Genomic DNA, 12,455 nt, shown 5'->3' with positions numbered 1-12,455 from the left:
CCTTAACTCTTTTATTTACCTTTGGTGTATGGATGCTATCCTCTGTTTATTCATCCTTCTTCTGTGTTGATTCCCTTATATCCTATATAACTCTAAGCAGCATTCTGAAACTTTCTTCCTGTGGTTATTCAAAGTCTGCGTTTTATTTATACGTCAGTAGGTTCAGATTCTCTTCAGACATTGCAGTTTTTTTCTCTTGCTTTCCTATAGTGACTGCTGATGTGAGTATTGCTTTACATAAAATGTTGGTTTTGTAGGAGGTAATACATTATGTGTGATGTATATAGCACTGGGAACAGGGCTGGAAAGATCCATGTGTGGCAACCACGCCTCTGTGGACTGTGATGGGATGGCCAATGTTGCATGAATTAGGTGGTGTTAGTGACCCAAGTGAGTAGGGCAAAGTGAGCTGGAATCTTGAGTAGCTGGTTTTGCCGCTGCATAATCTGCTCAGGCTATGCTGACTAGGACTTCCATCCACAGGCCAATCGGACGGCACTGGCAGAGGAGCAGGACCTGTAGCAGATAGAGTCCCAGGCAGCGCCAGCATCTCAGGCTGGTAGGACCAGGTTGACTGTATTCATAGGCCACTCAAGCCCTGGGGTTAATCGGGCAAAGGCAGAGAATGAAGCTCTCTTGGGCCCATCTCACAGTTGATGCAGGTGGCTCCTGAAGCACCAGTTAGGTCTGCCAGATCTGCCAGGCTTCTCAAGCTCTTTTGGGCAGCACTGCTGGGAGGTGGGGCCCTCTGTGATCAATGGACATGAGGTCCATGAGCAGCGTGGACTGTGCAAACCCAACTGGCTGGATCCCTAGCCACCTCAAAATCTGCAGCACATGACACAACCATAAATCTTGGGCGGGACAGATGCTGCAAGCAGCACCAATTAGTGTGGCGAGGGTATCTGCCACCAGCCTCGTCAGAGCTTAGTGGCATGAAAGGGAAAACAAGGTGGAACGGAGCCACAGGAAAGTTGGTCCACACTCTGAGACAGTGCCTGGGTACCATGAAAAACAAACCTGCTCCTTTATTGCCCACTCAGCCTCCCAAATCCCCAAATCAACAATTACTCTTGGAGGTCCAAGCATGGTCATCCTTCGCTACACACCATCATCTTGGCAGTCAATAATATAGAGATCCTAATACAGCAAATATGACTTTAATGAAAGTCAATGATTATGTTTCATTCCATAGTTCAATATTATTGGTATAGCTAGCTGTCTTCTCCTTCTTCATACACTGTGAATTTTCAGTCTCAAGTCATCAAGCTACAGGTGGGCTTGAGTCAGAGTCCAGTTCACCTAGTGGTGTTTCCACATTGGATTCCCACCCACTGGAGCATGTTCTGGGCCTTAAAAATCCAGGATTCAATGTCCTAATATTCTATGGCACACTGCCTGGGTCCCCAGGGGGTATAATAAAACTCAGGCCAATATGACTTATTAGGTGCATAAAACAAGACATACCCCTGCCTTAGGGTCATTTAAAGTATTGTCAATCATTTTTCCCCACTTGAAAATTGGTCCTCCCCCTTTTCCTACAAGCAGGCATGCACTTGTCTTCTCCCAGATGAGTCTTCTCCCTTCCCCCTCTCCTTACAACTTTCTCATCAGTATCCCTCATCCCTAGTTTTTCAGTAGGGAAGTTGAGAAGGCATCATTATCGAGATTAATCATAGAACATCAAATCTCTTCTTTCATAACAAATCTTCAGATGTATTATGAAATCTGAAAATTCACACACACATGTGTATATATATATACTTGATTACATTAATTTTTAACTTTTAAATATGATTTGCATGCAAATATATAGAGCAACAATGTTTCTCATTTAACAATTCAGATGCATTGTGTTTGAAAATATTTATTGCAAACAGCAGTCACTCGCATTCTGCTTGTGTTTACTATTTGCATTTTTCTTTCCCATCTCTTCCTGCTTTCTGAACTTTCTCTCTGGACAGGTTCTGTTCAGATATCATACCGCTAATTTTTCTAAGGAGTGAGTACCTTCCTGGAGCTACTCTTCAGTCCATACAGCTATCAATTGTTTGTCTGAATGATGAGCCAGGAGGTGAGTTCAGGTCCAGGCTTGAAGAGCGACTAAAAGTATATTATTAGGGCTACTCCCAGTCTCTAATACACTAGGCAGTTTTGTCTTTTTATGATTTTGAGTTTTGTTTCACATTTTTCTCCCCCTCTATCAATGGCCGGTTATTGTGATTCCTTTCAGAGCACTTGGTAGTGGTAGCCAGGAGTTCAGTGATTGTTGTCAGGTGTTCTGAACCATAGTGACACACGGACAATAAAATAAAACACAGCCCAGTCCTGCGCCATCAGCATAATTTTTCTTATGCTTGAGTCCATTGTTGCAGTCACTCTGCCCATCAGTCTTGTCAGGGTCTTCCTCGTTTTTGCTGCCTCTCTGCTTTACCAAATATGATGTCCTCCAGAGATTGCCCTTTCCTGACAATATGTCCAAAATATTGAGATGAAGTTTCACTATCCTTGTTTTAAAGATGCCTGATGGCTGTACTTCTTCCAAGGCAGTTTTGTTTGTTCTTTTAGCAGTCCATGGTACTTTCAATAATCTCCACCAGCACCATAGTATAAATGCAGTGATTTTTCTTTTATCTTCCTTATTCAAATTCCTTCTTTATTCAAACTCCTATACATAGGAGGTAATTGAAAATGCCATGGCTTTGGGTAGATTTGGAAAGACTTCAGGAAGCAGAAAGCCTTCTTTGCTTCATGACATTTTTGTAAAATTGGTTCATGTATACAAGGGGGCTTCAAGAGGTTGGTGAAAAAGTGGAATAAATGATGTGGCAGATAAATAATCTGGTGTCAACTTCAGACTATTCAGAGTGAAGGGGTGGAGTTTTGCCTGTCAACCAGGCTGCAGCTTGATGACCTCATTTGGAGGCACTGTGGAGATAAATAGCTCACTGGAAGCCAGACCCACTCTCTTGCTACTTCGTCTTCCTCTGTACAAGACACATGAAGCTGGAGGAGCCATGTGGAGACCCACACCAGCACTTGGATGCTTCCTCTACCACTAGATACATACGATTGTCCACCCACTGGCCTGTGATCTTCCTGCGTTCAGCATTATTGCATGTGCTGCGTGAGTCTGAAGAGGTATTTATACATTGGTATTGGACGTATTGGTTAATATTGGACTTATGGACTTGATCTAGACTGAGCTGGGATGTTTTCTTAATATGCAATTACTATTTGATATAAAGCTCTCTTACATATATATGAGTGTCCTGGATTTGTTTCTTTAGTGAACCCATACTAACACATTATGTGATTTGACTTTGCTTATGAATGTGGACTCACTAGATTCTAAATGGAAAGATTCCTCACATCAAAGAATATTATTGTCTCCTCAGAGCACAGGTTTGATGTAAGTGGGAAGTCTAGAAATTGCATACCCAAAATTGGGTGGATAAAGGCATGAAGTGCCTGGCTTACAAACTTTCATAAGCAGGGGATTATATTCATTGGATTAAGGTGGAGAAGTTACATAACTGCAATTGTTAGGCATAGAATATTGTTGTGTTGTTCACTTATACACTATTATGTTCCAACGAGGTTTTGACACATATTGAATAGTATGCATTTTAGTTTTATCCTGTTAGGTATAGATATGATTTTATTATTGTTTGTTTTAAAATTATATATGGCTAAAGAGTTGTGTAAAATGTCAAGTTGACAAGGAGTAGTCTGAGGAAGTTACATAATCTACTGTCAATTTGAGGAAGGGGTGGAGTCTAGCCTGTCAATCAGGTTGCAGTTTGTTTTGACCACATTTGAAGGCTCAATGGAGATAAATAGCTCACAGGAGGCAAGATACACTCTCTGCTTTGTCTTCCTGTTGACAAGCCATGTGTAGTTAGGCTGATGGAGCCAGAGCCTAGGACCTGGAGGAATGACTTGGATACCCATGCCAGCAATGGAATGCTCCCATCACCACTGGATCCACAAGACTTTCCACCCACTGGCCTGTGATCTTCCTGAATTCTGTATCATTGTATGTGCTTCATGAGTCTGAAGAAGAATTTATAAATTGGTATTGGACATGAGGGCTAATATTGGACTTATGGACTTGATTCGGTCTGGGCTGGGATGTTTTCTTAATACACAATTACTCAATGATATGAAACTCTCTCTTACAAGCATGAGTGTCTATGAATTTGTTTCTCTGGTCAACCCAGACTAACACAACCGATATGTAACACGCTCATGTCTGTGTTTTCTAAGAGGGATGTTAAATTTCTATCAGGGCACTGACCCATAACTTTTCCCATTCTACTTATCACAAGTTCAGATCTTTTCTTGGGTCTTGGCTGAACCAGGAAGGACTGATTCAAAGCCCTGATTAGAACTAACAATTCCTTTAGATGGCACATGCCTAGATCGTTTGCCCTGTCTGATCCTTTTGGGTTTAATGCAGAGGAAAATAAGAGCAACAGTGACAGAAAACAAGAAATGAGTGAAAGGAAGAGATCAGGAGAATGAAAGTCTTAGAGAAGATTATGGACTCCCCGTGGGAAAAGATAGAATGCGATTTTTTATAAGCAGTGAAGAACAACTGAGTCCACAAAACAAAAGAAATTGGGAAAACACAGGCAGTTCACTCTTGAGTTGCACTAACTGGTGGCTCTTGAATCCTAAGACTTTATTACCTGAAGCATTATGTAGATACACAAAGTTTATTTGGACTTTGCTCCTGATGGTATTTATTTTGTAAGCATAACATTGGGGAATACCAATGTCTTACATTTCTTTCTATACTTGTGGATCTTGTTGGGATAGATGATTCTGGGTCCTTTAAATTATACTATTTATAGCATAGTGCATGCAATGACTGCATCATAAATGAATTATAAAATTGCACATTATAAAAGTTTTATGACCTGCTATCCCAACATTTTACTGTATACGTATCTTTAGTTCTTTTAGTCACTAATCTATAGGGTTTCTGGCTACTATATGTCAGAGATGAATAAGCATGCATGACTAAACAAGATGAACCTTGTTTTGTTCAAAGTGTCTAACATTTTTAATCAACATATATATAACAGGAGACTGAGGGAAAATTTAAAACCTGCTCCTTAGAAAAATCACAAGATCTGTAAAACTTCAAATGAGACATACATTGTCCATTTCTCCCCAAATAGCCTTTGCTCACTTCACCTGGCAAGCCATTCGAACTCTGCCTATTCATCTGACCTCTCCTAAAACAACTTTAAACTTTTCCAATCCAAGATAAAGCATTGTAATTATTTAAAGTTTTCTGCCTATGTCAGTACTTCTCAATTCTTCCTCCTTGCTCGTCTCTTTGATCTGAATTTTACTAGAGATGAACGATAGAAAGAGAATTGTTGCAATCCTCTTTGTCGTGATGAAACTAATGCCCACGTTAAACTTCAATACCAGCCAAAACGTTCTCTTTTTTATATATTAAGACCCACCTCTTCTTCCCTTTATACCCGTGACTACTACTTAATTCCCTGCCAGAGTTCTGAAGTTCATGCATCAGAAATTATGACTCTGAGGAACAGAATCCACAATGTTTTCATCCTGTCCATTCTGCATCCATAATGAATTCATCAAATGTGCATGAATGAGCGTGCTATCTAAATAATAAGTAAGCACTGAGTGTGTATTGTTATTAAAATGTGAATTTGAAAGAGCTAACCATTGACATAAGAGGTGTTAAGATAATTTATGGAAGATCGTGTCTATGTGTATAAGCAGAAAAGCATTTTCCCTTCTAAGATTTGATGGACATTGAGTAAACTAAAATGGTATCACCAAAATGGGGCTTAAATGAGGAAAAAATAGCCTAAGAGTATTAGCAATCTGCCTACAGTCCCAGAGGTTGATGTACAGAATGAGATCTAACCAAGGTTTCTTGGATTTCTTGTCTCATTTTGCCTTCTTTACCAACTAGATACTGTCCATTTCAATGTGGTGGCAGAGTCAGAATGAGCTCAACAGTGATTGTGAATATCCTTCTCAGAATCCTCAGGCAGTGGCACATGATTAAATGCTCAGCTACTAACCAAAAGGCTGGTGATTCCAAACCACCTAGCGGTGCCACAGAAGAAATGCCTGGCAGTCTGCGTCTTCTAAAAGAAGGCAAACACTGGAAATTCTGTGGGGCACAGTTCTACTCTGAAATGTGTGGGGTCTCCACACATCAGAATTAATTTAACAGCAATGTTGTTTTGGCTTCCTTTACTTTTTAAGACATTGCTAATAGTTTCTCAGGAGAAATGCCTGTTTACTGCATTCTCAAATGTTTCTATAGGTCTCGAGAGTCTAAGTCTGAAGAAATTAAGTTAAATCTGCGGAGAATAAAACTGGACACATGTAAGAAGTGTAATGTAATTATTACAAATGCTCCTCATTGTTCACTGTTCAAAGTTTAGGGAAGCTGGTAACATAATACTTTCACAGGAGAATGACTTTAGTGAATTTATAAATTGCTGGTATTAGTTTTTTATACTGGTCCCCAAAATGTCACTATTAAGTGGCTTCCACTATGTCGCACATATAAAGAGGTCAAGACTTTGCCTAATTGTTAGCTCATTTTAAATGTCCCTAAAAATTTTCTGATATGTTTTCTAAACTCTTTTTTTTTTGTTTTGTTTTCTAAACTCTTGTAGCGAATTCTCATCCTGATTCCTACGTAGCTAAACAAGACTGCATTTTCTAAATGATAAATTTGAGTTACACATCAATTTTTATTTCAAGCTTTTGTTTAACGTGAGCATAATGGAGATTTATAGATGTCTGGATGGAAAAACTTCAGGTGATCGATGAAACCATACATTTAGTTACAAAGTTACAAAGAAACACCGAGGAAGAGCAAGCAGAACTCTTCAAAGGGAAACTGGTCTTCTTGGTACATTTCAGTACCGGAAGTCAAAATCAGACCGACAGGTACTGTATTACCTTACCACATACACCGCAAGGGAAACAAGTGACTACAGACATTTTGCATCAACAAGTTGCAGGGAATTCTGGGTAGACATTGGTACAATGGTTTCTGTGCGTTGCAATGGGAGCACCCGTGCAGGAATTGGTGAACATTGTTCATTTCCTTAGACATTAGCACTAGTAAAATACCAAGAACAGGAGAATATTTCTTTGGCCGTGAAATAATAAGTCATGTCAGCAAAGGCTTTTCTTCTGATTACATAATGTCTCCTCAACAGCATCTGTCCTGAGAAGTCTCAAAAAGAAATCTGATTTAAAGTGAAGGTACTTCCTGATTCAAGATTAACTCTACTGTCATTTTAAATGAATAGATGATATTTGTTGTTAGTGTCTGTTGAGGAGGCCGTAACTCATAGTTACCCCCATATACTATAGAACAAAATGTTGCCTGGTCATTTGCCATCTTCATAGCCATTGGAAGGCTATTCATTTAAAATAAACCTACTGCCACCTAATCTGTTCAATGTATACTGATCCTATAGAAGGTTTCTGAGGCTGTAAATCTTTTTAGAAAGAATTAGCTTAAACTTTTTTTTTTTTCGGCAGAGTGAATGGTGGGTTTGAATTGCTGGCCTACTGGTTATTAGCATCCCAACACTTTAACTTGAAAGCACCACCAGGGCCTTTTAATTTGTGGGAGTTTCTATCTTCATTGCTATTGGAAGGTCTATTGTGGCAGACACTGAGTATTGTCAGTGCCTTCCACCCCAGGAGCCTCGTCTTATAGCACTATCCTGGACAAGAATCAGTTATGGTCCACAGGATTTTCATTAGCATTTTTGGAAAGAGATTCAGAAGCCTCTCTTTCTATCCATCTGACTCTGGAAGCTCCTCTGAAATCTGTCCATCCGGTGAGAAACCATGGAGGTATTTGAAATACCTGTAATTTAACTTACAACAGAGTGACAACACTCCAAGGGCATAAATATTGCAATCTGATAGATTGCGGATAGATGTGATATTTAACCCTAAGGGTTCTAGAGTGTTATTTCTGGAGCAAGAATGGTTAATTGATATAGAGTTTTATTATAGCAAAGAAGTCTTACAAAAATAAAAGGGGTTATAATTCAAAGGCATTTTATTTTATTATTATTTTATTACTTTTTAAAATCATTTTACTGGGGGCTCATGCAACTCTTATCACAATCCATACATACATCCATTGTGTCAAGCATATTTGTACATTTGTTGCCATCTTCATTCTCAAAACATATTTTTTACTTGAGCCCTTGGTATCAGCTTCTCATTTTGTCCCCTCCCTCACAAACCGTTGATAACTTACAATTTTTTTTCATGTCTTGCACTGATCAGTGTCTCCTTTCACTCACTTTGCTGTTGTCTATCTCCATGGGAGGGGGTTATAGATAGATCATTGTGATCAGCTCCCCCTTTCTCCCCTACCTCACCGTTCCCCTCATGGTATGGCTAGTTTCAATATTGGTCCTGAGGGATTTGGCTGTCCTGGATTCCCTGTGTTTCCAGTTCTTATTTGTACCTATGTATATCCTTTAGTCTAGCCAGATTTGTAATGTAGAATTGGGGTCATAATAGTGGGGAGGAGGAAGCATTAAAAAACTATAGGAGAGTTGTATGTTTCATCACTGCTATACTGCACCCTGACTAGCTCGTCTCCTTCCCGTGACTCTCTCATAAGTGGATGTCCAGTTGCCTACAGATGGGCTTTGGGTCTCCACTCCGCACTCCCCCTCATTTGTAATGATATGATTTGTTTGTTCTTTGATGCCTGATAACTGATGCCTTCGACACCTCATGATCACACAGGTCAGTGTACTTCCTTCATGTGGGCTTTGTTGCTTCTCAGATAGATGACCACTTGTTTACCTTCAAGTGTTAAAGACCCCAGAAGCTATATCTTTTGATAGTCGGGCACCATCAGAGTAGCCAATGTACTGAGAAGACCATAGGACTGTCCCCACTATGAGACACAATGTCCTTCACTGACCCTAGCACTATTGGGGACAACCCCGGAGACATAGTGCAGGAATTGGGAATTGTGCCCGATCTGACCGCACCACACCGAGGTAGAACATTAAGGGCATGCAACAGAACAGCAAGGGGACAGAGCAATGAAGTCCCCAGGGAATACCAATAATAGACTATGGGCCCGAGTGTGGCACCCCATCAGACTCCACCGGAAAACATTCCTAGAGGTCAACAAACAGACCTTCAACTATTTATAGGCCTTTTTTGTCATTGTTTTGTTGTTGTTGTTGTTTTGCTTTGTTTTGCTCAAAAGCATTTTCATATGAAACACAAAAATCTGTGTAAGAATGTTTTAAACAGTTAATTCTTCTAAAGAATAAGCAAAGAATGTTTACACATTTATCCCTTACGAGAAAATAAAGGGAAAGTCATAGCAGAGACCAGCGCAGAGACTCCTGGCATCTGAGTAACAAATGGACAGAGTTGATGGATGACAGTAAGCATGTTAGCAAGGACCAAGTCCAGTTAATAGTCACTTGACTGCTCTGAGGGCCATCGCTGGCTTTGCGCCAATGTCCCAATGTCTGTACAAGGAGGATCCAACAGGGGATGAGAAAGTAAAAACTCTCAAGAGTTTAGGCCAGGCTTGTAGGGTGCTGGAGATTGAATTATGTCCCCTCACACTGCAGGTTGTAAATCCTCACCTCTATGCCTATGGACATATTTTATTTTAGAATGAAAGCATTGTTATGCTAATGAGATATGATTAGTGTTGGATGTATTCTGAATCCATCTCCTTTGAACTATAAATTAAGCCAGCAGAGTAGGGATAGGGGAGGGGCTATGACAAGCCATATGCAGATCACACAGGGACAGAATCTCAAAGGAGACAGAAGCCCTCTTCTAAAGTAAACAAAGAAAAATCTTCCTCCTGGAGCTGGCCTCATGAATTTGACCTTCTAAACTGTAACAAAATAAGTCACCCACTAGCTCCACTAGATAACGAAGTCCAAACCCAAACCAAACTCGTTGCCAGCCAGTGGGTGCAGATCCATAGGTACCGTATAGGACAGAATGAAATTGCCCCTGTGGGTTTCTTTGGTTGTAGGAGGGAGTGGTGACCCCACCACTAATCATGGGTTTGATAGGCACAATTGTACGGTTGAGATATATAAATATTATACTGAAGTCATCGAGAGCATGAGAAATAGAAGAGAGAGATCAATAATGGAGTCAGACACGTTTCAGGGTAACAATGCTCACCTCCACCCCGCTTGGTGGTACACATGAAGAGATGGGGAAGGGAAGGAAGACAAGGGGAAAGGGAACAGGGGAGGAGAGGGAACTGACGAGAAGTCAAAGGGAGGAGCCAAGAGAGAGGGGGAGCTCTCTTGCTAACGCAGGCCTGTATACCTTTGGGGCCTGCAAGCCCACTAATTACAGGTAGACATACGTCACAGGAAGGGGTTGCACTATAGGTTATATGAGAGGGGGTGGTCTAGGGACATACACGCAATAGGAAGAACAGGAATTGGCGTATACATGTGACAAGATGGGCGGATCCTAGAGTCAGGACAGAAGCTTAACTTTGGATGTCCTGGAGTGGGTTTGACCTGTTCTCAGGATCTCCTTAGGAACCATTATCAGTAGGGTGTAAACCCCACCTACAGGAACCAAATCAATGACTGCAGGCCTGTCCATTGTCCTTAACAGCAGGGAGTGGGGCCTACCACAGTCTGGTGACTGACTGTCTTCAGGGAGGATGTGTGTAAGCATCCAACCTGCCCTTCAGAGACTGTAAGTCTTTACAGGAGTCAGAGGTCCTGTCTTTTTCCTGAGGCGTGGCTTGTGTTTTCAAACTGCTAACTTTGCAGATCATAGCCCAATGCAAAACCACTACTACACCAGGGCTCCTTAGATCACCAAATCAAAGGATTATAAATAGAGATGTTTCCAATACGACGGCGGACAAAGGTCACCTATCAATAACACTCAGGCTCAGAAACGGTCTCAAAATCCCAGGAAAGGAAAAGCTCATAAGTTCACGAAGAACGCTCTGGGGTTACTTTTCCACACTTCATATTGGGCGCGGCGAGGAGCTCTTAAGCCACCAGCCACGCCGTCCAAGGCTCCTCTGCAGTCCCTGCAGGTCTTCGGACACACACACAAGGCCAGGGCCGTGGCGCACTGCAAACGAGGGAACAGCCTCATCAAGGTGAACGGGCGGCCCCTGGAGATGACCGAGCCGCGTACATGGCGGTACAAGCTTCTGGAACCCGTCTGCTTCTGGGGAAAGAGCGGTTTGCTGGCGTGGATATCTGAGTCTGGGTGAAGGATGGTGGCCACGTGTCCCAGATTTATGCAATCCGCCAGTCCATCTACAAAGCCTTGGTTGCAGATTACCAGAAATATGTGGATGAGGCTTGAAGAAGGAGATCAAAGACAGTCCCATCCAGTAAGACCGAACCTTGCTCCTGGCTGACCCCTGGGGCTGCAAGTCTAAGAAGTTCGGTGGCCCAGGTGCCCGTGCTCACTACCAGAAATCCTACCGATAAGCCCACCTCCAGGAAGGGCTCTACCTTTATAATAAACAGAAGGTGGGCTGGGGGAGGAAACAACTTCATATTGACATGGAGGAAAAAACATGCAGTGTATTGCCCTCATCTTCCACTGAGTGCATTTATTTAGTAGATTAAAAAATGACTGTGCAGCAATTGCAGTTGTTTGGTTATTATTATTATCTTAGTGACTATAAAAGAAATGATGAGACAGAATCAGAAAGATTATAATGAGTAATCGAGTTGTTTTTTTTAATATCAATATAACAATTTATAAAGCAGGGTCCATTTTATGAATAAGGGTTTATGAATAATAAGAGTAATTATGGCACACTAAAAATAATAATGTTCATTTATAGAGTGTCTTATGGTTATTTTCCTTTTAAATAAGCTCTACTCACTGCTATAGACTGACCTTGTAGTTTAAGAAAATATTTTTTGTTTTGCTAGTCTTAAGACTTGCTTTGTAACTCAGTCTAATTGTTCAGGAAGAAGTAGTAAGACATATTGATAGATATGCAAAAAAATTACATTATCCAGATTTTATCAACTAGAAATTTGTGCTGAACCACTTCAGTATTGAAAAGATAAAACAGTATTATTGTTTACAATAATGATTTTAAAGTTCTTAAAAATTAATTATGATCTATCAAAAGAAGAAAGAAAAGTTGGATGATGAAAGATTATAAAGGACATCATGAAATTAATGTATGGCATTTAAGTTTCACTTGATTTGCAAAGAGGAGTCATTGAAAGTGTTTGAACAAAGCAGTGTCATTACCAGAGGAGTCCTGTAGAAACATTAATCTGGTGTTCAATGGCAGTTTAGATTTTAACAAGGGATGGCTGGAAAGCATATAGAAGAATATTGAAATAAACCAAAGTAAAAGGGAAACTCTTTACCTCAATTCAGTTCTCTGATCATGGGAGCAGGGA

At 40.7% G+C, this 12,455-nt stretch overlaps 1 pseudogene; it reads left to right on the top strand.

The window, feature by feature from the left end:
- Nucleotides 1-6,814: 6,814 nt before the first annotated feature.
- LOC142458551 (small ribosomal subunit protein uS9-like) lies at nucleotides 6,815-11,552 on the top strand (annotated as a pseudogene).
- Nucleotides 11,553-12,455: the final 903 nt, after the last annotated feature.

Source organism: Tenrec ecaudatus, chromosome 10 (assembly GCF_050624435.1).
Source record: "Tenrec ecaudatus isolate mTenEca1 chromosome 10, mTenEca1.hap1, whole genome shotgun sequence".
NCBI classification, from domain to species: domain Eukaryota; kingdom Metazoa; phylum Chordata; class Mammalia; order Afrosoricida; family Tenrecidae; genus Tenrec; species Tenrec ecaudatus.
Note: the sequence above shows the minus strand (reverse complement) of the source record. Positions and strands in the feature narration are given on the sequence as shown.